This window comes from Dunckerocampus dactyliophorus, chromosome 21, assembly GCF_027744805.1.
Source record: "Dunckerocampus dactyliophorus isolate RoL2022-P2 chromosome 21, RoL_Ddac_1.1, whole genome shotgun sequence".
In the NCBI taxonomy this organism is placed as follows: domain Eukaryota; kingdom Metazoa; phylum Chordata; class Actinopteri; order Syngnathiformes; family Syngnathidae; genus Dunckerocampus; species Dunckerocampus dactyliophorus.
The window spans coordinates 3285836-3311730 of NC_072839.1; the positions used below are offsets into that span (position 1 = coordinate 3285836).

Genomic DNA, 25895 nt, shown 5'->3' on the forward strand with positions numbered 1-25895 from the left:
AACAATGAGCCAGCCCCACAAGTTGGAGATGCGATCTTGAGCGTCTGTATTTTCTGGCGCCCTCTCGCTCTCTCTCTCCGCCTCTCAAAAGCGCGTCCCTAGCCAGTGAGCCCCGTGAGCGCAGCTGCGAGTGTGGACGCTAACAGGTCAGCTCATTAGCACCGCACCCCGTCTGTCTGAGGATGCCACAGGAAGATGCAAGGCTTGGTGAGTCTGGAGTCACTCTTCCAGGGCCCCCCCCGGGCCTCATGCAGACACTTGGGACTGAGAGGTTTTCTCCTATTGCATTTTGGAAAAGATCATCTACCAAGATTGTCTATTAATCCATTATCAAGTTAAATTTGTAGATTATTATTATTAAAATTGGACAAAAATATGCACTAATACATATAGACTAGAATATTATATGCAATTGCATTTTCAGGATAATTTTGAAATAATTTGTATAAATAAAAAAAGCTGTCATTCCTCACCATTTTGCAATTCAAATTTTGCAGCTTCACTCTATCACGTTTTTTTTGTCATTCTTTATCATGGTTAACTGGTTGCAGACACGGCCGTGATAAGTGAATTTTCGCCAAGTCGAATTCCTAGAGCATAGAAAACCTTTTTATGACTTGTAAATATGGTTTTTAACATTATTAGAGCCCTCTAGACATGAAATAACATCCCTATAGTTACTTTTAGACTCCTATTACCCGATATAGTAGACATACTAAGAGAATAAGGCATAATTTAGATTCACAAGTTAGCATTGAGAGAATTCCTTGTTTCCTTGTTTCATTTTTAGCTCAAACTTTTAACTGGCTAATGTATCATTACTGACACCTAGTGACCAGTGTAGAATACTACATATTATCACATCTTTGAATGTGTCTTCTCAAAGCCTTGTATTTGCATTTTATTTCATTTAGTCATTTTTAGGCTTGTAAATGCATAATTTAGGCAAAAAATATGTGAAATTTGCTTAAACATGCATTTTTTAAACTAGTAATATGCCGTGCATAACGGCAATGATTTATTAATGAACATATTTGGAAAAACTGATAGATTAAAGCTACAAAATTTGAAGCGTGATGTGGCAAAGGATGACTCTATATTAATCGATCGTGACTGTTTCGTGGTTGTCGCCGGCTGTTAGTTTAAAAAAAAATAATAATTTTGCTTAAATGAAACATTTTCAAGTATAAAAATGGCTAACTAAACAAAAAATGCTAATATAAGGCATTCAAAAGATGCAGTCAAAGACACTTTGTGATATGGAGTATTCTATGTTGGTCACTAGGTGTCAGTAATGTTATGTTGATGAGACAATAGCCACTGCAGGAAGTACGGTCCAGAACATGAAGTTTAAAAAAAAAAACAAAAAAAACAAGGTACTCCAATGCTAATACCAATGCTAACACCTGTGAGGCTTTATTATATCTTATTTCCTCTTATTATGTCGACTATATTGGGTAATAGGAGCGTAAAGGTGTACTATAGGGGTGTTATTTCATATCTAGAGGGCTCTAAGGTTAAAAACCGTATTTAGAAGGTCGTAAACAAGTTATGTATGCTCTAAGAAAATATTCCTTCTATAAATGAGTCCTGCTTTGCGGAAATTCACATATCACGGTTGGGTCAGGAACAGTGATAAATGAGGGATTACTAATAATATGTGCCATTTGAACTGGGATGTTGTCTGTCATTGCATTTTAGAGAGAATTTAGTAGGAAATTGTGCAAAATTGAGTAAAAGAAATAAATGGGTATAATAATGTACATTGCATCTGGACTGTTTCCTATCGATTAATTTTTTACAATTAATCGGGATAGGATTTGGTGCAAAATTTGACCATAAAGTTTGAAAAAAAGCCTTAAATCCTGAAAATGTTGAATTTTAAATGAGCTGTTTTGCAATAATGCACTTTCTCAGAAAATTGTGTAAAATTCAACAAAAAAAGTACTACGATACATCTTGTACCGCATCACAATTAACGTGACCACAATATGATGTTTTCTAATTATATTCCATGAATTCCATTCCAAAATTCTACTCATTTCTCTCTGAATGAGCACACAGACTGACAAGCAGTACACAGCCGAACATATGATGCTCAAACGGTCAGTGAACACATGACTGACCTTGAGGGGGGGCAGCCGCCTGGTGTTAATTGTAACATTAGCCGCATCCCCAGCAAACCATTAGCCGCCTCGACCTTGAGGGACGCGCCGTCACACCACAAGCGTCACATGTGAGACCACCGAGGGCGACTTCTATTTCTCTGGAGCGCGTCTTGACCTCCCCCACAAAACGATTCTTTGTCATAACCCGACACCTCCCGACGACACACACTGCTTGACCCTTTGCTCCGAGCTATACGGCCATACTGTTGGAGCAGATGGAGGTGAACACATAGTGTACACGCGCGCTAAGTGGAGCGCCTGCGCTACCATACCAATGACGCTTACAAGAAACCACTGCATGTATTTACCATCTCACAGGACAATATGTTTATGTTGGTTTTTGTCTTTATTGTCATGAGAATCCAAGCATCAGTGTCACCAAAACCTCGCTCATTTATTATCTGAAATGTACATTTAAAACCCCAGAAAAATGATTGTAGTCCAATTCTTATTATCACTTATTTCAATATTCCTATGTTTTTATTAAAATATTTTTATTATAATGTAATTAATAATATATTAATATAATTATAATTCGATATGGGTATGCTTATTTTTATTAATAATGTAAATATATTTTATTTGTGCATAGTTATCTTCCATTACATTGAATTATAACTACTAAATGTTTGTATTTTACATCACCATACTTGTTTTTTATTGTACGGAATTAGAACAGTTTTATTCACCATTTCTTTTATATCTGCATAACTATTTGAATTAAATATTATTTAGTTTGTAATAGTATTTTTATTTGAAAATTTTTATATCCTGTATTCATCACAGAGCTTCAACTTCAGTTACCAATTAAATGTAGTACATTTGCTGGGTTAGAAGCTGTAACGTGCATTCACATTTATTAGCGTGGAGATTCACATTCAACATGTTGAGATGTTTATGGCAAATCTCCTAAAGTGGTTATTAGGACCTTGCATAGATTGCAATGTTAAAGCAAGCCTAAGCCTGAGGGGCATGTGCAGTCAGAACACCTCTGTATCGCCACACGCTACTCCCTTCTAGTTTACACTTGCTGACAGGCAAATATAAACAACAGCGACCCGAGAGCATAATCTCCGAGGAGGAGGTCACCGACTCCAGGTGGCTGGATTTAGCGCGGGGCGGCGGCTATCTTTACAAGCGGTATCAGCGTGAACTATCGCTGTAATATTGTCAAATATGCCCGCGCTCCATCATGACACTTATATTGCTGCTCTTTGCGGAGCTCCATGCAGGAGGAAGTCCTATAACTTGACCTTCTTTTCCCCTCACATAAATTGCTTTATTTTCTCCTCCGTGAACTGGACCCTTTTTGCCCGGGATGGTCCTTTGGTTGCACCTTTTATTGCCGTTAAAGGCTCGCTGCTACAAGACGCTGGTGACTCTGAACATGGTGCCAATCAATTTTTAATCACCTGAATCAATAGCAGCAAGCTTATTTTTGTGTAAGAAAAACACAGAAAGGAGGGAAATGGAAGATAAATATATGATCTTTAATTGAATTTGGGTCAGCGACCTCTTGCTGCAGCTCAATCCGAACAAGCAGATTTAATGTATTCACTCGTATGTTCTGATTTTGTGTGTGCAGCAGCAATAAAGCCAAATTAAAAGGCCAATTTGAGAGTTTCTTCTCTTGTGCTTGATGGATTTGGGAACTTTTTTACGACCTAAGCTTTGGCCCCTTTGCAATAATCGTGAGGCTGCCTGAACTTTTTTTTTTTTTTTTTTTTTATTGGCTGGTTCATAAAAATCCTTCCAAGAGCAAAGCCTGAAAAATCAAAATATTACAGCAAAAATGCGATTTTTCACACTGCACTACTACAACGCTTCACATCTGCACTCAGTTTATGCCATGCATGCAAATACTGTATATAAATACCCTAGCCGCTGATGCCAGTGTACTAAATGAGTGGCATATGGTTCCAGTCGTGTCTTTGTTGGCACTTTGTGTACACAAGGTGATATAATGCGAACTGAACTGCAGAGGCAGCAGAAACTGTTGTTTTACTGGAGCCTTATGCTGCCTCGCTGTAATGACTGAATGCACTTTTTAATTTTGTTTTGGACATAAAAAAGCCAAAGAAAAAAGATAATTAACTTTACTATATGCACTCCACCAACATGGCTGAATTGCTGCATGAAAGGATTTATGTTCTGAGTTTAAAAGTGTAAACGTGAAAAAGAGAGTAATTGATACGCCCATAAAAATTACGTCCGACGTTGACCTTCCTCAATTTCGCACCAACATTTGCGATAAAAGTGACTGTTGTGATTACACGAATCCTTTATCGCGGTTAATTGGCTCCAGACATAACCGTGATTTCCATGAAGTAGGATTCCTTATTTATAAATTGAATATTTTTGTAATCATAGCATAGAAAACCTGTTGATGACCTTCTGAACACGGTTTTTAACATTAGAGCCCCCTAAAAATGAACACCCCTACAGTCATCTTTACACGAGTATTACCCAATATAGTAGACATAATAAGAGAAAATAAGACATAAGACTCGTGTGCATGTGTGTTGCTGTAAATGTGTTCCGGTCCTAGGGGAGCTGAGTGGGGAGCAGACAGAAAGTAACATCAGGGGTTCAGAGTTGAGATTTAGCTTCTCTTTAATTGCCATTGTGCACAATCCAGGTTTATGGCCTAAATATCCCTCACACACTTATTAGACACAGTTTAAGTATTAAATATATACAGTATGTACTCACCACTAATGAATGATAATGTTCAATGATCAATAGAACAGATGAAATGGGGATCACGGTCTAGCCTTTAGCCTGGTCGTCAGGCTAGCGCTCCTTCCGTCTCCTGTGGGGCTGCCTCCATCTCCTTCCAAAGCAGCTCATTGTGGTAGATTCTTTTTGTTTAGGGGTGGGGGGGTCTATACTGATAACATTTCTTTAAGGTTGACAGGTCTGCTAGTGCCTTTATATAGCCTGTATTTATTTCTATGTGCTGGAATGATTGTGGTAATCTATGTTTTGCCTTAATTAGGCGTTTTCAAGCATAATTATGGCTAAACTAAAATACAAATATAAGGCATTCAGAAGACTCATGCAAAGATGTTGTGATGATATGTAGTATTTGACACGGGTCACTAGGTGTCAGTAATGTTACATAATGTTACATTGAGAAAACAATAGCCACCTCAGGAAGTACCAGGGCGTAGGAAAACCGAGGTTTCACTGTAGTTTTCACTGCAGTTCAGCATCCTCGTCCAACCAGGAAGTAGCCTGCTAACAGTTAACAAATACCACATTCTACAGTTTTGCCTTGGCGAGATCTTGGCATGGCTACAAAGTCATCATCTCATGGTTGCCTGAGACTTTTGCTCTACAAAGATTATTATTGTTAAAAAAAACAAAAAAACATGCTTTTGAATGATGCAGTACATTCTATAGAGCTCCCCAAGCGCAAATTAACACTATTCTTACTTTGTTTCTCCATTCAAGGGTAATAAAAATGTGTTATTGCCGCACCTCCATCACTACCTGAGAGGCTGCGGCCCCACAGAGTGCTGAGATACGAAAGGCTGTCCGATGAGTTTCAAGCGATATGCAAAAAGCTCCCCCGTTAATAATTCATGCCAGAGTTTACAAATGGCACTGTTGTGCTGAGACGAATCAGCAGAGTTGTTGAAATGCTATTTTTGAGCAGATGAAAGTTTAATTCCTGTCCTAGATTACTGGTCCTCGTCTATAAAACAGGCCCATTATTTTGCCGACGACCCACCATAATGGGAGATGAAGGGAAGGCGTAGATCGCACTGGGAAGGTTTTGTGTGTACTCGCCAGGGATGCTCACTGCTGACAGGTGACATCTGGGCCACCAAGCAGTATGTGCACCTGGCTGCTGGGCCTTTGCGTGACCCAGACGTGCCCCCATGCACTTATTTGCTCTTGATTATTCAAACATTCATGGCAAACAATGAAGAGAACAGAAGTAAAACACACAGATGCATGTTCTACATATGATTCATCAGCAAAAGCGAATAGATGCACTTTCAGTTCACTGTCTTTCAAACTTCCTATTTGGGAAGTTGGAATAGATTGATGGAAAATTTGAATGTCAGTTATCAAAAGTTGAGTGCTCGATCGTGGCTTTCTTACCGATATCCGCTATTGTCAATCACTTCATTACCGATATTGATTGTCAGGAAAATATGGTTTATTGCGCTTATAAAATGTCTTGTGTCCATTTGGTAGATGGATAGATATTCCATTTGATTTGACAAAAATTAGTACACGTTAATGTCACACTGACTTGCTATGATTATCTGCTCCAGGCTTGAGACTTCTTGTCTTCAACACAAGTCCTCCACATGCTTACCGCCTGATTCAAATAGCCTTGGTTGTATAGTATATGTAGGCTTCAGGGATACATATTATGTTGGTATATTACATTTTGTATAATAGGGGACCTTAAAGACCATGATTCTCATGAGAAGAGCACAAAACAGGAAATGGTGTGAAAACTGAAGTCCAACCATATGGAACATGACATCAAGCACTGGTAATGTGAAGAGGAGTGAGGCGTCTCCTTTCAATACTTCTAATCTAATATCACAACTCACACGGAGCGCTTTGGCACTTTTTCTACAACTTGTATTGCAGTATTTGTCTGTTTTATAGTAGAAGCATCATAATGTGTTCATTACTCTACATTAGTTTGAGGGAAGAGATGCTACGGATACCGATATCCGTAATGAAGTGCAGGGCAACACGAGTGTCTCTATTTTGGAGAGTTTTGTGCAACAAAGTACCGCTTTATATTTTGTACAAATTCCTACAAAATTCTTGGTAGTTGACATGTTGACTCCTATAATTGAACTCAAATACATTTCAGAGTAGGCATCTCCAAATACCTTCTTTTTCCAGGCGAGATAATATATCATAATCAACACATTCGACTGTTGTGGAGACTTGAGACTTTAGATGTCCTCCTGACGATGAAAGATGAAAGCATTGATTGCTGCATTGCTGGAGAATATACCTGTATAAACATGGAGAGATAGTGTATGTACACATCAGAGTGAAAATGAGGACTTTTCTCAAAACGTACCTTTTATAATTGTTGCACGTCTGAACCTCTTTCACTGTGGATGACTTGATAATGAGCTGCAAAAGTGAGTCCAAGTGTTAAAGCGAAGCTGCAAACCTGAAACTTGGCTTCCCGCGTCGTCTTGGCGCCACAAGCACGTTCACATAAACACTGGCACATAAACACCTTTAAATTGGTGGCTTTAGTGTATTGGATAACACCAGAAAAGTGGCACATTGTTAACACATTGGTTTATTCTTGCCGCTTGCCGTGTGATGATATGATTACACAGACGACTTCCTTATCCTTGTGTTTATTCTTCTTCCCATCCCTCAAAGGGACCTCGGCAGCCATGCACAGAATGGACATATCTGATGTTGTGTCGTGTTAACTGTGTTGTTACAGGCGTCACATCCGCATTATTCATGAGAGATAAGCTATCTCTCGTCCTTTTCCCACCGCCGCCGCTGCCCTCTGTCCAGCTAGCTATGTGTGTAAAAACATTAACCTCGGGACACCATCAATTAGCAGCGACTCACACTGGCAAATTAGCATTTATAGCCATCTGGCAACTCTGGTGATGAGAACACAACAGCGGCTCTCTAATTGATTCACATGCAAGCTCACGTCGTTCTCGTAACGGCTTTGGCATTGCTTTGACGTGCTATTTTTTTAATTGCGTTTAAAGCTTTATGTCACATAACAAAGCGAGGGGTTTGGAATGTAAAAGCTGTTCTGATTACTGCTGATCGGTGGTGTTTTTATTTAGAAATAAATGGTGCGGCACCCGCCATTTACTTTTACTTTATAATGTGGTGCTTCTCAAATAGCGGGGCACGGACAGATGTTTAGGGGCGGGGGGGACTTCCTCATAAATTAGTTTTTAAGGTTTACAGGTGTGTTAGTGTTTTTATATAGCCTGTAGTTATTCATATGTGTTGGACCGATGTAGGTGCCAGCAACCCATACGGTGGTTTGTAGGGATAAATAAATGATTACATGTTCGCCATAGTATTTCAAAAACAACTAGTCTAATGGTATTTTTTTACTTATAATTTCTCATCCGACAACTATGTACAAAACGGCATTTGTTATAAAACTTGGTAAAAATGTGGTAACTGCTTTTTGCTAGGCTGAATTTGGCATGGGCCACCACACCTGTCTTCTGTTTCGTTGGCAATTTAGGACTGCACCTTTGCTTCTTCCTACTCCTTTTGGACATGTGGAGCTGTGAATTGAATTATATGATGTATTCCATTGTAACTTGTATCATGTTCAAATAAAATTAAACCATTACGATCTAGCAGGGAAAGGACAAGGAAAGCTGGCAGGAACTAATGGCATAGCTTAATTGAAAAATAATTTAAAAAAAAAGTATTAATTCAGTATTTGATTCACTGTTGAAAAAATAGCTGTAAATTGTATGAGCATGTATGTCCAAATTTTGTGAATGTTTTTTCAAGTCAAGAAAAAAAAAAATTGGCAAGTTTTTTCACCACAGCACCATCTATTGAATTTGTTGCGGCACTGCACCACTATTCCAAGAAATTCAAAAATGGCTGCTTGCTTCTGCTGCATGTAATATATTTAAACCAAGCATCGTGCAACTGCGCCATGGTGCTGTTTTATTTAGTTAAAGCTGGATTGATTATTTTAACCAAAGAAACTATTGTTGGCATCATGGCTTGTGTGGTCAAAATGTAGCAAAATATGTCGGCCTTGAATTGAATTAAAAGTTGTTGCTCTCGCCATAAATAACAGCAAGATTTGGCGTTTAGCGAGCCCTTATAAGATAGCGTGCCGTCTGCGTGAACAAGGAAGAGACTTCTGTTTCAACGTGGTAAAATTTTATGTTTTGAGGTATAAAAAATAAGAGCTCTGCTTGGGAATAAAGGTGATACAAGTTTGTAGAGGTGCAAACTGGGAGAGAAGAGGGAGGTATTGTTTTAGTGTGCTTTGACTGTTGGTTTACTCCCTCAAGAGAATTAGAGTAGATCCCCACTATTTGCGGCGGTTACGATCCGAGATCACCCGCGAATGTCGAACAACTGCAAGTAATTGACCTAGCAAGTGACCTAGAGGCAGTCTGCGTCAGTTTTGTATCAGTAACCCTCAGTACCTTTTTGTATAATGTTTGGCAGATGAATGCAAATAATAGTGCATGCCGTTGAAATGATTTGCTCCAATTATGTGAGTGTGCATGGTGTGTTGCATAAAAACACGAGCGTGAAATAGTTTAAAACAAGGCGATCAAACAGCGGTGAAGGCTTATCTTCTGGATCAGACATAATGAATGTAGTCAGTTGGCATGACTACGTTCTTGTATGTGTCGTTCATTGTTTTGCTTCGCTGTTTTTCCGTGAAGGTGTCGCGTATGGACATTGATTGGCTGTAACCAGTGCACTCGCAACCCTGTTGTAGCCTACAGTTGGTGTGGACGTTCCACATTTGCTACTCGATAGTATCGCTCTGCCAGTAAATTCAGCTCCAGAACCTTCTCTCTTCAGTTGCCATTGTTCACTCCTGACGGAAGTCTGCGGTGTCGTGAATGCTGAATCGCCACTGTAGTTTGATGCAGTGTGTTCTCGGCTTGATGTCAGTTTTTTTGTTCTTGACAATGGCGTTATTTCACGACTGCTTTTCCTCCATAACTACTGTAAAACACCCTCAGTGATCATGTGTGCAGAGATTTCCCAGAGAAGGACAAACTTTATGACAAAAGTGACAACAACGCTTTTGGCCCTTTTTAATCCATCATTAATTGTCAGGCCACGAGCAGCCAGCAAGCACCTTTGTGATTGATAACAACCAAAATGACCCTAGTGTTTCTTCTCCCGCCCCACCATATCTTCACATGCGGTGGCTTTCCAATAAAGTGCAGAAACGAGCACGTTCTTACGAGAAGTAATTCCATAGGTTGAGGTGGGGGAAATTGATGTAGTCATACTACATGTGGATTGGAAACGTCGTCAAACAAAGTGCACATGACAAAAGTGAAATTAGAAAAGCTGGGAGATTGATCGTGGTGAGGAGAAATGAAAAGATATATATTTTTTCATACAAGTTTGTTGTTGAGACAAACATTAGAAGTTCAGGATCGTTCAGTCATTTCTCATTGGAATTAAATGTTCTCTGTAAGCTTGGGGCCTGATTATGCGTTAATTATTGCTGCGTTATTTGTCATGTAGATTGATGCTTCTGCCAAGCAGGTGATGCTTTCCATATCCATATGTTACGTAGGTAGAATCCACAAAAAACACTTAACCAGCTTTATGGAGGGATGGCTGTGTGGGAATGTTCTTAACACCTGTTTCAATGCCATTGTTGGAGGTCTGCGTGGATGTACAGTAGTTTGTTGCTGATGCTGTCCTCCTTCAGACTGCTGACTAACGGAGCCAGAATCAACAGCGCCTCTGCGGGTTGAAGCCAAGTTGTCCCTCCCTTTTCACTCAGTTCTAACAAGACACTATTAGTTCGTACTGATCAATTAAAGGATGAATTGCTTCTTTTTAAAATTTTTTTTATAACATTTCCCTTTATTTCTCAAGGAATTAAGCACACATCGTATGCTACAATTTGGTGCTGATCCAAACAGTCATCTAATTAGTTAACCTATGAGTAGATTAGTCTATCGATTGTTGTAGAATTTAATAAAAGTGACCTGACGCCGGACATCAGCATCATTTTATGAGACTTTAGCTCAGTGAGTACTTTTTCTTTGGCTTTTTTTGCTACACTTCTTCCAGAAGGACCAGCCTCGACAGCTTTAAGAGAACACGCGATGTAACGGACAGTAAAAACGTCAGTGCGTGCGTCGTCATATTTGAAAGTTGTTTTTCTTTGTACAACTTTCTATGACCAGTGGTAAAAACTGCGTAATCTAAGCATAATTAAATGATGGTCAAAATTAAATTTGTAAAGATTTTTCTTACTCTGTTAGAGCAGTTTGCTTATTTACGTGTACGACTGAGCGTATAGGAGTTTTTCATCTGGAGACACACCGACCACCTACAGCTTAACACTGTTAAAACAAAGGAGAATTTAGGAAGTCCAGACCAAGTCTACGACCATCTCTGATCGAGGGATGTGAGGTAGAGGTAGTTGGTATCAACAAGCACCTCCGTGTAACTCCTGCAGATGTTCTAGCAGTCTGTTGTTGCCAGTGTGCTCCTCCACATGCACCTCCAAGGACTCCTTCAGGCAGGACACACTGATAGGGAGGTCTTGTTCTGTGATTGGCACAGAGCTGGACTCCATAGTGACGGTTGCAGAGAGAAGGTCTCTGGACAAACCACTAGCCATCATGGATGATGCCAGCCACCCTCCGCACGCCGTCGTCAGCGTGCAGAAAAGTCTGTTCCGCGACAGGCTGCTTCTCTCTGGGAGCAAAACCAACAGACTTAAAAACCCTCTTTGTTTCCTGTGCCATCAAAATGTATACTCCTCACCAGGAGAGAGGAAGGTGGGGGGCGTAGGATAACATGGTTGTCCAGTATTCCTTTTGATTTTACGAATATTAATTCTAATTATGCACCGTAAGTTAAAAACAAACAAGGAATTCTACCAATGCTGACGTGAGTTTATATTATGTCTTATTTATGTCTTATTTTCTCTTATGTCTACTGTATTGGGTAATAGGAGTATAAAGGTGACTACAGGGGTGTTATTTCACGTCTAGAGGGCTCTAATGTTTTAAAAAAACATATTCAGAAGGTCGTGGACAGGTTTTCTATGCTTTAACTATGAAAATATTCAATTTGTAAATAAGGATACCTACTTCACGGATATTCATTCATCACTGTTGGGTCTGGAATCAATTAACCACAATAAACAAGTGATTACTGTAATAGAAACCTAATAAAACCGTGGACCCTCATTTTGATGACATGTATGGTGAGTCAGCTTACTTGACAATGTCCTGTTTTTCTGTACTTCACCCTGCTGGCCCTTTTAGGATTGTCCATCCATCCATCTTCTATGCCGCTTAGCCTCACGAGGGTTGCGGGTATGCTGGAGCCTATGCCAGCTGACTTTGGGCGAGAGGCGGGGTACACCCTGGACTGGTCGCCAGCCAATCACAGGGCACATATAGACAAATGGACAATTTCGCCAGTTAACCTAACGCACATGTGAACATGCAAACTCCACACACAGAGATGCCCAACTGAGATTCAAACCCAGATCTTCCCAATCTCCTGACTGTGTGGCCAAGATTCTAACCACTAGGCCACCGTGCGGCCCCCTTTTGGGATTAGCGTAGCACAAAAAGCCAAAGAAAAAGCAAAACCCTCGCGTTTTTGTCGTTGATGCTCACCGAGCAGAGCTTTGCAGCTTCTCTGTATGGTTGTTTTATACGTAACTTAATTACAATTTTTTCATGTTTTTTAAATGCAACCTTCAAGGTCCCAGTGCAAAATCTTTCACCAAGTCATCTCAAACGGAGGTAAAATACCGACTGTGAAGCATAACCTGACACTTTCCCCATCCCTCAAACGTATTGTTTTAAATGAGGGCTGCTTTCACGCAATTCAATTATCCAGTCAATATTGCAGCGCTTTGCTTCATCTCGCAAAAAATATTTGACGGTATATGAGAACCCTGTGTGACCCATTTATTTTGATTTGGGAAGGGGGGCTGCAATTGTAACTTATCCCTAATGTGAGGCGTGGGCTCAGGTTCATAAATCACTGCTGTAAATAAAGACATAAGAGTCGCACGTAGCATTATGCTTTACCGTTCATATTGGAGTATTTTTTGTGCAAATGCATTGTCACGGGAGGGGTGTGGGAGTGTGGGGGGGCATGAGCTGTGCCGCTGCTAATAGATCAAACCACCCGCTGCCTGCTACTTTCCCAGCCTATTGTATTTCTTAGCATGAAAGAGAATGATTAAAAAGACCTCCGCCGCTGCTGCAAGAAAGCAAGACAGAGGAAGTGTGAGTACACAGGAGGAAGGTGGTGGGGGGGCGAGCGTGTAGAAATAGCGTTTATTGCTTGTGGGAGGTAGAGTGATGGCGCAGCATAAAACCCCACCAAAGCGAGCAGATGGAGCCCGTGTGACAGTAAAAACCCCCAAACGTCCGCTGAAGGGTTTTTTTTTTGTTTTTTGCAACGGGTGACTTATGAAAGCTATCTGTCAAAACAAAAGCAAGAGTTAGCGGGATGATATGCTAATGAAGCATTTGTGCCGGTGACAAATTATGTTCAAAAAGTAAATAGTGTCTCATAAGAAGAGGATGAAGAAGAGCGGCGGGATTATTGGTGCGGGGAGGTAACGTGAGACAAGTGGTTCCGCGCAAAATGGAAACCATAAATTCATCTTTTTTTTGGAGCGTCTGTAAAAATAGTTTCATAAATAAGTGATAAATGTACGCTGCCATACTGCTAAATGATGGCTTCCTCACTCCATCCAGGAACTTTACAATATTAACTTTGTTTTTACTGCAGGAACAGAAGTTGCTAACAGTTTTTGGGCCCGCATTTAAAGTAAAACCCAGCGGGCTGCAGCGACCACGCGGTCATTGTGTCCGCGGCCAAAGCGCGCAAAGGTAAGAAAGGGCAAAAGCGGCGGGAGGCGTTCGGTGACGAAGTTAGCATCAATGTCAACATGCCAGGTGTCAGCGGTGTCACAGATTGGCGCCTTCGTGTTCCCAGCAAGGCTTCTGTGCGGTAAACACGCTTCAAAAGTGGCTGCAGATGGCGAAAGAAAAGACAAACTCACTCGGCGGACACAATTACCTGCTCTACCTAATGACATCCAATAAGATGGTTTTGAATTTTGTCATGCGTTTCAGTACAAGACACTGAATTAGCATTGACCTCTGCCAAGGTTTGCATTTCAACACAAAGAATTCCTGTCAAAGACAGAACATTTTATCCACATTGTCACGTGTGTAAGCGTATTCATTATGAAAAATAAGATGAAGTCACTGCTGTTACGACCGGCCCTTTTAGCAGGGCAAAGTCCACCAAGATTCTTTTTTTCTACCAGCTGTGTCAACCAGCTGTCAATGTCAAGTCAAGTTTGCGATGAAGTATTAACAAGGAGTAGATACAAACAATTGCAATGCCAGTGCTGGAGAGACCAGTCAGCACCCCCAGGCAAGGTTCAGAGAGAGACATGCACCTGGTATCACAAGATTAGCAAATAAGGTGTGAGAGTGCGTTGAAGGACCGTCAAACAAAGTGGGACAAGTCGCCGCTTGCAACAAACACCATATACTGGACATGTAAAACTGGGGGATTTCTAACTATATTATTTTTTAAATAAAATAATGGCCCATATTTCCAAAATGGATAGCCATTTACATAAAATTTGATGTAGTTATTTACAAAGTATTTTTTTTAAGTGTTTTCACCAGAAAGTTGGCCAGGGAGTTGGGGAACACTGCTTTACAGAATGCTTGGGATATGTGCTCTTTTACACATTTGAAAATACAGTAAGAATGCCACTTTTATAGAACTGGCTTCTTTATTTTATAATGTAAGGTTAATGTCTACATCAGCAAATGTAACCGTAGAATTGCATTGAATGGTATTGTTTCTACACTGTATGTAGCACACATGGAATCGTTCTGTTTTTAAAATATATCGTTTTTGAATCGTATGGCAACTTGTGTATCTGGATGCGCATCGAATTGTCTATCACAAAGAGATTTACATCCCTAGCGAGGTTCAAATAGTCTCTAAAGTGAAACTGAGTTTCTCTTCCTCATAAGCTTGCGGGTTTGAGGCGTTCCCAGTGATCAGGAAACTTCCCATTAACTGTTGGTTGGTGTAGTGAAAAGGTCTTGTGAGTGTGAGTGAGTCCCTGTTGTAGATGTAAATTATTTCTTATGGGAAGAATAATTTTCAAAAGAAGTTGAAAATAATTGGAAAATGTAAAAAAAGAAAAGAAAAAACAGCAGAAATTGAATAAAGTCAAAATATGAAGACAAAAAAGTTTGTATTGTAATGAGATAAAAGACTTATGACAAAAACATGTAATATTATGAGGAAAAATAACAGAATTTTAGTAGCATAGAGTTGAAATATTGAAGAAAAATGAACTTGGTGGACTGTTGTAATTATTGGTGTAAAATAGTGTGTGTGTGTGTGTGTGCGCGCGTGTGCGCGTGATACAGTTTCCCCACCCGTGCCCTACAAGTTACGCAGGTATATGGGACTGTACTAACTTTGGGGCATGGGCTAATGGCCATAAAGTGTAAAAAGTGGAACAAAAAATATATATCCACACCAATGTCTTATAGTTTGGTTTAGTTTATTTGAACATAAATGTTCCCATTGAATACATCTCATGAGTCATTTTTTCACAGTTCCACATGTCCAAAAGGAGTAGGAAGAAGCAAAGCTTATTTAATCCTACCCCCCATCCATTCTACATCTAGTACAGTACATGTAGTTCACTTTCTGCATTCCATGTCATGTTTTCTGTGATAGTCAGGATAATACATAATAGATAACAGTAAGACACCCCTCCCAAAGAAAAAAAAAATTATATATATATATATATATACACATAATAAATGCTTAAAATAAATATGAATAAAGAACAAAACTTTTATTATTACTTTTTATTATTATTTATTATTATTTTATTATTTATTTTTTATAAACTTTTTTTATAAACAAAAAACAAAAAAAAATAACAAACCTGACAGAACAATCATTGTAATTGGTAAAAGGTTATTAGAGCCATTTAGACATGAAATAACACCCCTATAGTAACATTTACACTCCTATTACCCAATATAATAAACATAACAGAAAATAAGACATATTAGACATAAATAAGACATAACACGTAAACATTCAAAGTGTTTTTTTTTCTGGCCAGCGTACTTCCTACAGTTGCTATTGGCTCATCAGTGTAACATTAGAAGATGCCTCATTCATGTACTGCAAACCAAATCCCAGGGAATAGAAATCCCTTCGGTAGTATTTGGCCCATAGACTGCATGATTTATAACATCGCTTTGAGAGCATAATTTGCAGACTTTGTGGAAAACACTGTATTCCCACGCACTATTCATTCATTCATGCGTCTATGGGGTAAAAAACGTCTATGGAATGTAAAAAAAAAATGCGGAAATAGCGGCAGGCACACACAGTAGTTTGCTTACACGAGATGTTTACAGCCCCGTCCAGAAGTTAATTGCTGATGCTGTATCCATTAGTTTCATAACAAGTATGTGATGTTACACATATTGGTGTCGGTATCAGTTGATATCGGAATCGGAAATTGAGTTGGCCAATATCGGCATATCGGCAAAAAAAACAATACTTAATATATTTTGAAAAACCATGATAGAGTGAAGCTGCAAAATTAAAACCGCGAAGGACGACAGTATTTTAACATTCAATCTATATTTCAGTTCAGCCTCAGAATTTCATAATTCACATGCAATTTTTACTGAAATTTCTTAAGCTAGTTCATATTATGACTGTTTTTTTGCATATGAAAATACTGACTAGTAGGCCTACTTAATGATTAATTGGTGAGTCCAACAGTGAATCTCTCCAAAAAACAGCAAACGATGTATTTGAGGAACAAAAACGGCATCGTTTCATGAGCAGACTTTACTCAGAGGGATGGGGTGATGTGCAGTGCTGCATGCACTCTTTAATTAGGATGAACTTCTCAAATATTCCATTATTAGCATGAGTGGCTCATAAAGGGAAAACAAAGACAGACTTTATTTGCTTCCACACTTTGAATTTCAATGCTATTTTATAACAATGCGCTAATAATGTGAGTAGGTACAAGAAAAATAAGAGACTATTTCATGTCATTGCAACAGTGTGTTAATTATTAATGCCCTCAAATGACTTGTGATCAGGGGCGGGCATTGAATGCAATATGGGACAATTGGTGTTCCCATTGTATGCCATGTTTTATGAATCTGATAGCTTCTGGTAAAATATTTTCCATAAAGAACCATCTTGTATATGCTGGGAAATTTGGAGGAAAGGCTTGATGTCTTAAAGGGAGGGTACTCGGAGGAAAAAAAAAATAAAACATCTCATGTGTTATGCAGCAGGCAGGGTGGGTGCGCCTTGAGATACGCGTTTTGCTGAGCCACAGTGGAGTGTTTGATTTCAAACCAATTTTTTTTAGCTGATCATTATGTTTTATTAAAAGCATCACAGCTCATTAAATTAAAAAAAAAGGCTCCAAACGGTGGGAGGGCAGGCGTGTATTAAAAGCGGAACCATGGAGAATAAGCCTTTAGTGGAAATTCCAAGTAAATAAATGCGACTTGAAGAGCTGCCAGACTTCAATGTCTTATTGTCTCACATGACTCAGTTCCACTTGAAGCTTGTGGTCCGATGGCGCTGTGTGTTTTTGTCTCGTCCTGTACCGCAGGGGACGCCATCATCCACACATCATTAATATTTAATTAGGATAACACAGCTGCAAATCGCATCAGAGGCGACGCGTGTTGGATCATATTGTCTGATCCAATCGTGCGATCTTGCACCGCTATCAATTACAACTTTGGCACCCAACTCATTTGTTTGAGGCTTGGATTGGTAATTTGATTTCTGGCTCGCTCACTTGATTTCCCTTACCCATTAATTTCATTTGCACTTGCCCATCAGTGCACGCCGCACATGTTGAGTCACCAGCGTCCCACAGCTCATCTTAGCCCGCTTTTATTAATACCACCAGATGCGGCAAGTGCCGGGCCTGACACTCATCCAGCACGCAGCTGCCACTCTTGCTCGCTGCCATCATTGTCCGCACGTCTTCTTCAGTGGCTCGGAACCTCTCGAGCCGGCCACTCGTCACCCCTGCCAGCAGGCTCCTGAATTTGGAGTCACAAGCTTCTTGTGAGCCTACAGTGGAACCTCTCAAGTCGAACGCAATCCGTTCAAGTTTATGCCATAAAAAATTATGAAAAAAGATATAATCCAATTTATTGTGGTTAATTGGTTCCATAAATAAATTGATAAGTAAGTTAAGATAAGATAAATAAATTTAAGCAATTAGGATTCTAAATGGAATATTTTCATACTTACAGCATGGAAAACCTGTTTATGACCTTCTAAATATGTTTTTTTAAACATGATTAGAGCCCTCTAGACATGAAATAACACCCCTATAGTCACCGTTACATCCATATTACCCAATATAGTCGACATAAGAGAAAATAAGACATATAAAACGTAAATGTTGCTGCAAATGTGTGCTAGGGGAGCTCAGTGGGGGCTGGACAGGAAGTGATGTGGGGCGGTTAAGAGTTCAGTATTAGCTTGGCGTGCGTTACGGCCCCAACCGTAGCCCAAGTTAGCGATCGTTGCGCCTGTTGGGAGATCATTCAAAGCTTCAGCAAAAGCCTCAAGTCTGGTGCTTGTGTGTCTCACGGAACATTACAGTAGCATTACTGACACCTAGTGAGCAGTGCAGAATATTACATCTCATCACAATGTCTTTTAATGCGTCTTCTGAATGCCTTACATTTGTATTTTGCTCCATTTAGCCATTTTTAGGTTGGAAAAAGCTTAATTTAGGTTTAAAAAAGCGTTAAATTTGCTTAAATATGCATATTTTTGGACTAATAGGCCATATTTCACAGTGAAACACCAAGTGATATATTTTTGAAAAACATAATGGAGTGAAGCTGCAAAATTCAAAGCTTGAAGTGGCGAATTATTACTGTATTAGCATTGTAGCATTCCAGAAATGTCACAAGTGTAAAAATAAGTTGTCAAGTTGTCAGTTGTCAAAAATAACTGTCATTCATAAATTTCCCCCATTCTGCAAAATTGACTTTCTAATGATGTTATAACAGTAATATACAGTATGTCCCTAACGCCTGTTTATGAACATGTGAGAAAAATCTGTCATCCTCACTTGTTTGCGGCACTTTTGAGAGATCATCATGAAGGAAAAACCTCCATCATGTACACGACCTGCCCCTACTTACATGAGCCCGCCCCACGTACTGTATATGCCCACCCAAAAAAAAGAGAGCCTTCACTACACATCTTAAAATAAAGCTAGGATTGCTACCAATTTGTGGGAAATATAATTTTTCATGTGTGGTTTAACAGCCGTTGTTGAGGCTGGCCCTTCTTCTTGAAGCCAACAGAGAATGAATTCATGAGGTTTGAGGCTTTCGCGGCAAATGCTGACATCTCCTGTGATGTTATATGCTGGCCACCTTTTTCAATACATTTTAAAACAGCCAAAAAACTTAAAAAGCAAACTTAACACTCAAAAATACAGTCCCAATTTGATGCTCAACCTGTGCTTTTGTGAGGTGTGTTGACGTCATACAAACTGGTGCAAGGTTATTTAGAAGTTATTTGGGATTTGATAGGACGCAAACAAGCAATATGAGCACAAATTAGGGGTTAACGAAACAGGTGTTTTTTTATATTAAGCAGATTGTGAGTAGATAGTGTCAGTAATATAACGAGCCTTTACCAAACATTAATTTGGAGGAAAAACAGCAAACCGCGCAACCAATTAACCTTTTATCATGCTGCCATCAGTGCAATCCCAAAGTGTCTTTATTCCTCTAAACGTACATGGAAATTGAATTCATTTAGTGGAAGTTTAGCAGCAGCGTGGGGCTTAAAATGAAATAATAGATTTCCCCCATGAAGAAAAACACTACTTGAACAGCTAAATGAAGGAAAATCCCCTTTGTATTGACGAGCTAATTGAAGAGCGCCACGCGGAAGTGACTTGTGTTATTGCAATTTTAAGCAGGATAAATGGCAGCGACACAGTGCCCTCCCGCCTCAGGCGAGCATTACCAGCGATGTCGCAATGCTTAAAACAAGCCAAGCCGCTCGATACTTCATATGTAACGTCTTAAGAGCGAGTGTCATTTCTTGACTCAGGAGTGAATTAGAAAGGAAAGCCCAAACAATTATGAGGTTTAGTCGCACCTCAGTGGCTGTGCTAATGCCGCTTGTCTGTGAGGGGAAGCGCTCTGTCTTGGTTCGCGGCGCTGTCACCTCGGGCCTTCGCATTCGTCCCCGTACGGAAAATATATCACTTGCAGTGTTCATTTTTAATGACAAATCCAGGCTTCTAAAAAGAAGTATTGCATTTTCCCGACCTATAAGTCGTTCTGGAGTTGTTGCATCAGTCAAAAAATGCGTCATGAACAGGGAAAAAAAACATATTTAAGTCGCACTGGACTATAAGTCGCATTCATAATGACGCCATCATCAGAATTCCCAAGAGAAGAAGATGAAGGCAGAGGGAGGGGGTAATGTTAAGACCAACAAGGAGACAAACTAAAGCTACACAAGCTGAAATAAGTCAAGAATACGGATACAATAACAATATACCTGTTTAATAAATGTCAAAATGTTCCAAAAGACGACACGTGACAATAATACGTGACATGACACCTGGTTGCATCCAGGTGTGTAGTAACGCATCAAATAGCCGTATTTTAACACCAAAACTTCATTTTTGTTTTCAGAAATGACTTAAAATCAACTGAAAATCATGTGTGTATTTAGTGAGTGGCGGTTGCAGCAGCTACAGTCTCCAAGCCAGACATAATTGGTGTCCTAATTAAAAAACACTCCAGTCTTAAATACCACATTTCTCAGTCCACACAGGTATCATATAGTTGCACATTACTTACAGAAACATACTGTAAATTCTGGACTATAAGACGCTACTTTTTGCACACATTTTGAAACCTGCGGCTTAAACAATGATGCGGCTAAAAGAACTACAGTTCCCATGATGCTTCGAGTGCAGTTTCAGGAAGTAGACGCTAATATCACGTTTTGAAGTCTTATGCAGCGATCGTGTTTTGATCTGGCAAATCTTAAGTATAGAATTACTACAGCTTCTGCTTGGACCGCGGCAGCTGTTAAACTCTGTTGCAAAAAAAGAGTCTCATGTCTCATCACCGGAGCTAACGAGTGACGCTTGGAACATCGAGTGCAGGTAGGTTTGCAGGGTTTATTTATAGTGTCTTTCTGTGTAAATATCCCATGTGGACAACGTGGACACCCACGGCTTAAAGACAAGTGCCGCCTTTATGTGGCCAATTTTTTTTTGTCTTTTGAATTTTGTGGTTGCGACTTATATTGAAGTGCGCTGAATAATATGGAATTTACGGTAGTCCTCAAGGCAGAAGCATTTTAAAGTATTGCATAACAAAAAGTATCTGTATGCTCCAAAGTGGTGTAGGGGTACTCCAATTGTCATTGGGGATACGTGAATAAAAATGGAAAAAAACATTTTCGCCTAACACTCACAATTACGAGTGAACCTGAATGCCTCATAGCACAGAGCGCACTGTCATAGCAGAATGAAGGAAGGAGACACGGCATGAAGTTCTTCATTGCTCTGTGTGAGTTATATGAATAAGTAAGCACGTTTGTGTATTAAGAGTGTTCAATCTTGAAGGTTTAACTTATGTTGGTGTTCCAACACCCGCACTGTGAAAACCTGTCAAAGTATGTACTCGTCAGGGTGGGAGAGTGGAGATTCCCCTGAAAATGAGGTTTTATCGCTGCTTGTTTTTTGTAGTTTGGATACTGCTTTATCATGTTTGTTCAACTTTCCCTTTCAATTTGGTATCAAATTAATATGCAGATTTAAAATCATAGCGATTGCAAGTGGACAAAAGTGAAGCTCAAGTTCAGCCCATTCAAAGAGTCCTAACATCCGGCTGAAATCAAACATACAGTATGTAGTACGAATACTTAGAAACTTTATTCATCTCAAAGAGAAATTTACATTTGATCTATTTATCAGTTCTCATTTATCAAAATATGACCCTGCACAATACACATTTTTTAACCAGAATTACCTACTATAAAATGGATTAACCGATGAATCATGTTTAATGTAATGAAGTTCAATATAATGAAATGTAAAAATGGTTTGTGTTTTTTAAGTGTGCAGCAGTAGGGGTACATGGCTTCAAGTCAAATGTATGAAGGCGTATGCCACACTGAAAGGTTTGGGAACCACTGCTCTATAACATTCACTTTGTGTGCCCAACTGTGTCATAAGATCGACTCGATTAATTATTCCGGCCACTAGGTGTCGCAAAAAAAAACACCACAACCCCAATTTTACTTAAATGTAGCTCATGTTCACTTATACACTGAATATATTATGACATATAAGTCGCAGGACCAGCCAAACTATGGCAGTAAGTGCGATTTACACTCTGGAAAAAATGGTAAATCTCAATTCAGGTGAGTGAATAGCAGTTACTTCAGGTTGTACCAATGAAGGATATGGGATACGATCATTTGGCCAGTCACTCTTTTTAGACTCTGTCTGGATTGAAAAACAGATGTGCAGTTGCAAAGTGTGGCCTGCAGGCTGACCCCTTTGCTTCCATTATTGTTTTTTAAAAATTATAAATAATATACAGTATGTATCATAAATAATATATATTTTATTATGTTATATTTCTCTTTTTAAGCCTTTATAGAGCACTCATTACTGCACGATATTTAAAAATAGATTTTGTTATTTATGTATTTTTAATTATTACAATTTAAAAAAAATCTGAATCCTTGTATTTATAGAAAAAAATATTTATACACAATGAAATACCTGTATAATGTAGTTTTCTTTCATTACATTTAAGACCACATTTTTCATTTTTGTCATTATCTTTCAATTTGGTTGGGGGGAAAAAGTCACATTATTTACTACTTTTTTTTTTTTCTCAATTTCTGATATTTGCTGTAGTGTAGAACTATACTGCATCAGACTGAGAGCTGTTTCTAAAATTTGAACTCCTTCCTAAGGAATTGCGTTTATACATATATTGTGCAGCCTGCACAATAATCCTCATATTGCAAAACTTGATGGACTGAATGGATCTCAGTAGAGTTTGCAAGCGCACCTAATGTTTTGGTAAATGCATACTAAACTTCTTTCTGGGTCGCCAAGTGACCTAGTTGCCAATTACCTCACTTTTCAGCCCCCCGCCTGGCGAAACCGTCGCCATCACCCCTATCGAATCATCCGTTTCACAAACAACGCTGAACTAAAAGACATTTGCGGCGTATAATAAGTTGGCGTAATTAATGTCATCGATTCACATCTGTGAGGAGCAATGTGATTACTTCTTATCACATTTGAAAAGTCCAAGTAAGTTCCGGAGGCTCGTAACTCGGTTAGCGCGCCAGTGTGGCGAGATGGAGCGGGTCGCTCTTGCTCGGTGATTGATGAGCACGTGACGGGCAGGCTATTAAAAAAAAAACAAAAAAGAAAGCTGCAGTGTATTCAGCACACAGTGGCAGTCAAGATGTTTTATTCAATATTTTTATTTGTTTTTCTTTCAAAACTATAAACGTTATTAGATATTTAAGTTTAATATATATTTATAAAGTTTCAGCTAATCTAACAGAGCTGCTGCAGTAATTTTGTTATTTGCCTTGCCTGCAATGTCGAGAATAGCTTTCGCACATGCACAAATCTTGCTTCCAGCGGCTAAAAATCGACCAAAAAAAATGTAATGTTTTGTAATAATTTTGTTAGTTGCTGCGGCAAAATCCAGGTTTTTTATTTGAAGCTTACTTTGCACTGAACAGGAAGTCACTGTGTAGACAGTGATTAGGTTGCTGCAGTCGTTTTTCATGCTGCTTAGCGACGTTAATGAGGTGAAAATATACAACACTTCAACATAAAATGACCGATTTTTCATAGAAATGACCACTTTGGCTCTCAAATTTGATGTCGACAAAATCGGACACTTATCTATCCATGTAAAAAAAAAAAAAAAAGTTGCAGTGTGAAATAAAGGACAACGAAATGAAAGACAAAAACAGGAAGTGGTGAAATAAATGAAGAAGACACCTGTGTAAGCTCAAAAACTTTTGAAAGCCGAATAAGAACACATTAAAAAGAGCCAAAGAAAGTGAAAAGATGTACTTTTTGGATATTATTGATGACCCTGGATGGCTAATGTCTGGAGAATGTTTGGTAGAAAATCAATGTTTCTTTCCTCAGGCCTGCTTGGAAGTTGTTAGCTGACTGGGTCAAAGTCTTCCAACACCAAGAGTAAGTACATGATTAAATGTATAACGTCGACGTGTTTCTTATCCACCAAACACACACACAAAAACGTTGCCACTGTAACTGCTAGCTGGTTGTCGGCCATCTTTGCTCTAGCCCAGTGCCTCTCAAATAGTGGGGCGAGCCCCCCCGGGGGGACCTTGGTGAATTGTCAGGGGGGCATGAGAGGCAGGGAGGACTTTCAGTGTTAGTTCAGACCTGCCAACATGTACACATTTATCTTACTCAGCATGCAATATGACTCTTGAATTCGCTTGTATGCTTCACTGCTCTCCATTTTGTTGCATTTTCCTGGTTTTAGTTTTGAGTTCCGTTTGTACAGTACAGATAAATAGACATCAGTCTCTCAATAGTATTTCAAATCGAAGGGGCGCAAAAACATTTCTGTCCCCTGGGGGGTGGGGCATGACAGAAAATAACTGAGAACCATTGCTTTAGCTGAACAGTTCTGAGAATAGAATTAACTTTATTTCTAACAGTGACACCTAAATGTGGTAACGATAATGATACTCATTGAGAATGTGATTTGCTGTAAAATAATGTGTTCACAACTGAAAGTTTGTTTGCTTCGTAGCTACCAAGCGAGCGGTCTACCTATCAACTTATAGCTCATCTTCTTCCTATCTACTGTATTTTACACGCTGTATAATAGCAGTCGGGAAGGGGTCTGTTTATGTCCCAGAACTCCTACTGTGTATTTTTGGATGAATTAGTAACATTTTTAGCTATTCCAAGGCCAAACAGATACGTAGACAATCCATTCTACCCACGTAGAGTGTATAATTAACGTTTGATCAGGGCTGTAAACGCCGACCTAAAACAAATAACATTAAGTTTGAGTGTCTTGTGATTAAAAGTCAAATATTTGAGTGCATTTTAGTGTTTGGAATGCAGGAAAATACATGAAGCCCACAGAACCCAAGAGACAAACTTAAGAATTGAGAGAAATAGAAGGAATTTACTCCAGTGGTTTCACCGTCATAAAATTTTGAAGGTAACATTTTGCATTAGCATTAGAGCTTGTTCTGCTTTCAGACTGCATTTGCTTTACAAAATTAAGGCGGAATTCAATGCTGGTAAAGGAGAGCACCGTTCGGCGTCCATGGTTGATCACCTCCCCCTGTTCTTGGGTGACTTCAAATCCTTTCAGAAATGTTGACGCTATTAAAACCGTTTTTATGGCACATTGAGATTAATATGAGTGTACTTTTTTAGCAGCTGACGATTTGCTAAGCTGCAATGGAATTAGCATTTGTACATTATGGATAAACACGGTAGCGAACAGCATGCAAATCAGGCAAACCTGTTTTGGATGAGTGCGTTTTTATTTAAAAAAAATAAAATAAAACATTGCAACGCTTCCACACCTCAGCAGCAACATACCAGATCCAAATTCTCACTTTGACGGAAATTATTTGGCAGCCTGCTCAGATATTGCAACCAATGTGGGAGTCTGAAAAGGTTATAATTAAAATAGCGATCAAAAGAAATATATTTTGGAGGCATTGCAGGTGATTTGGAGGCATGCAGATGTTTTTTTTCCCCCACCACATGGGAGCTGTAGTGGCGGCGGTGGCGGTGGGGAGAAAACTCACATACTGTAGCTGCAAATGGATAATTCATAGATGTGCTGAATCCCTGAAGACGCCAGAGCA

At 39.3% G+C, this 25895-nt stretch overlaps 1 long non-coding RNA gene across 2 annotated transcripts in view; it reads left to right on the top strand.

Moving 5' to 3' along the window:
* The window catches only part of LOC129174016 (uncharacterized), a 57484-nt gene extending 33259 nt beyond the window's left edge, over window positions 1-24225 (top strand). For both annotated transcript variants that reach the window (XR_008567345.1, XR_008567344.1), the window contains one exon: window positions 24175-24225. This is a non-coding gene — a long non-coding RNA (uncharacterized LOC129174016). The remainder of the gene's footprint in view (window positions 1-24174) is intronic.
* Window positions 24226-25895: the final 1670 nt, after the last annotated feature.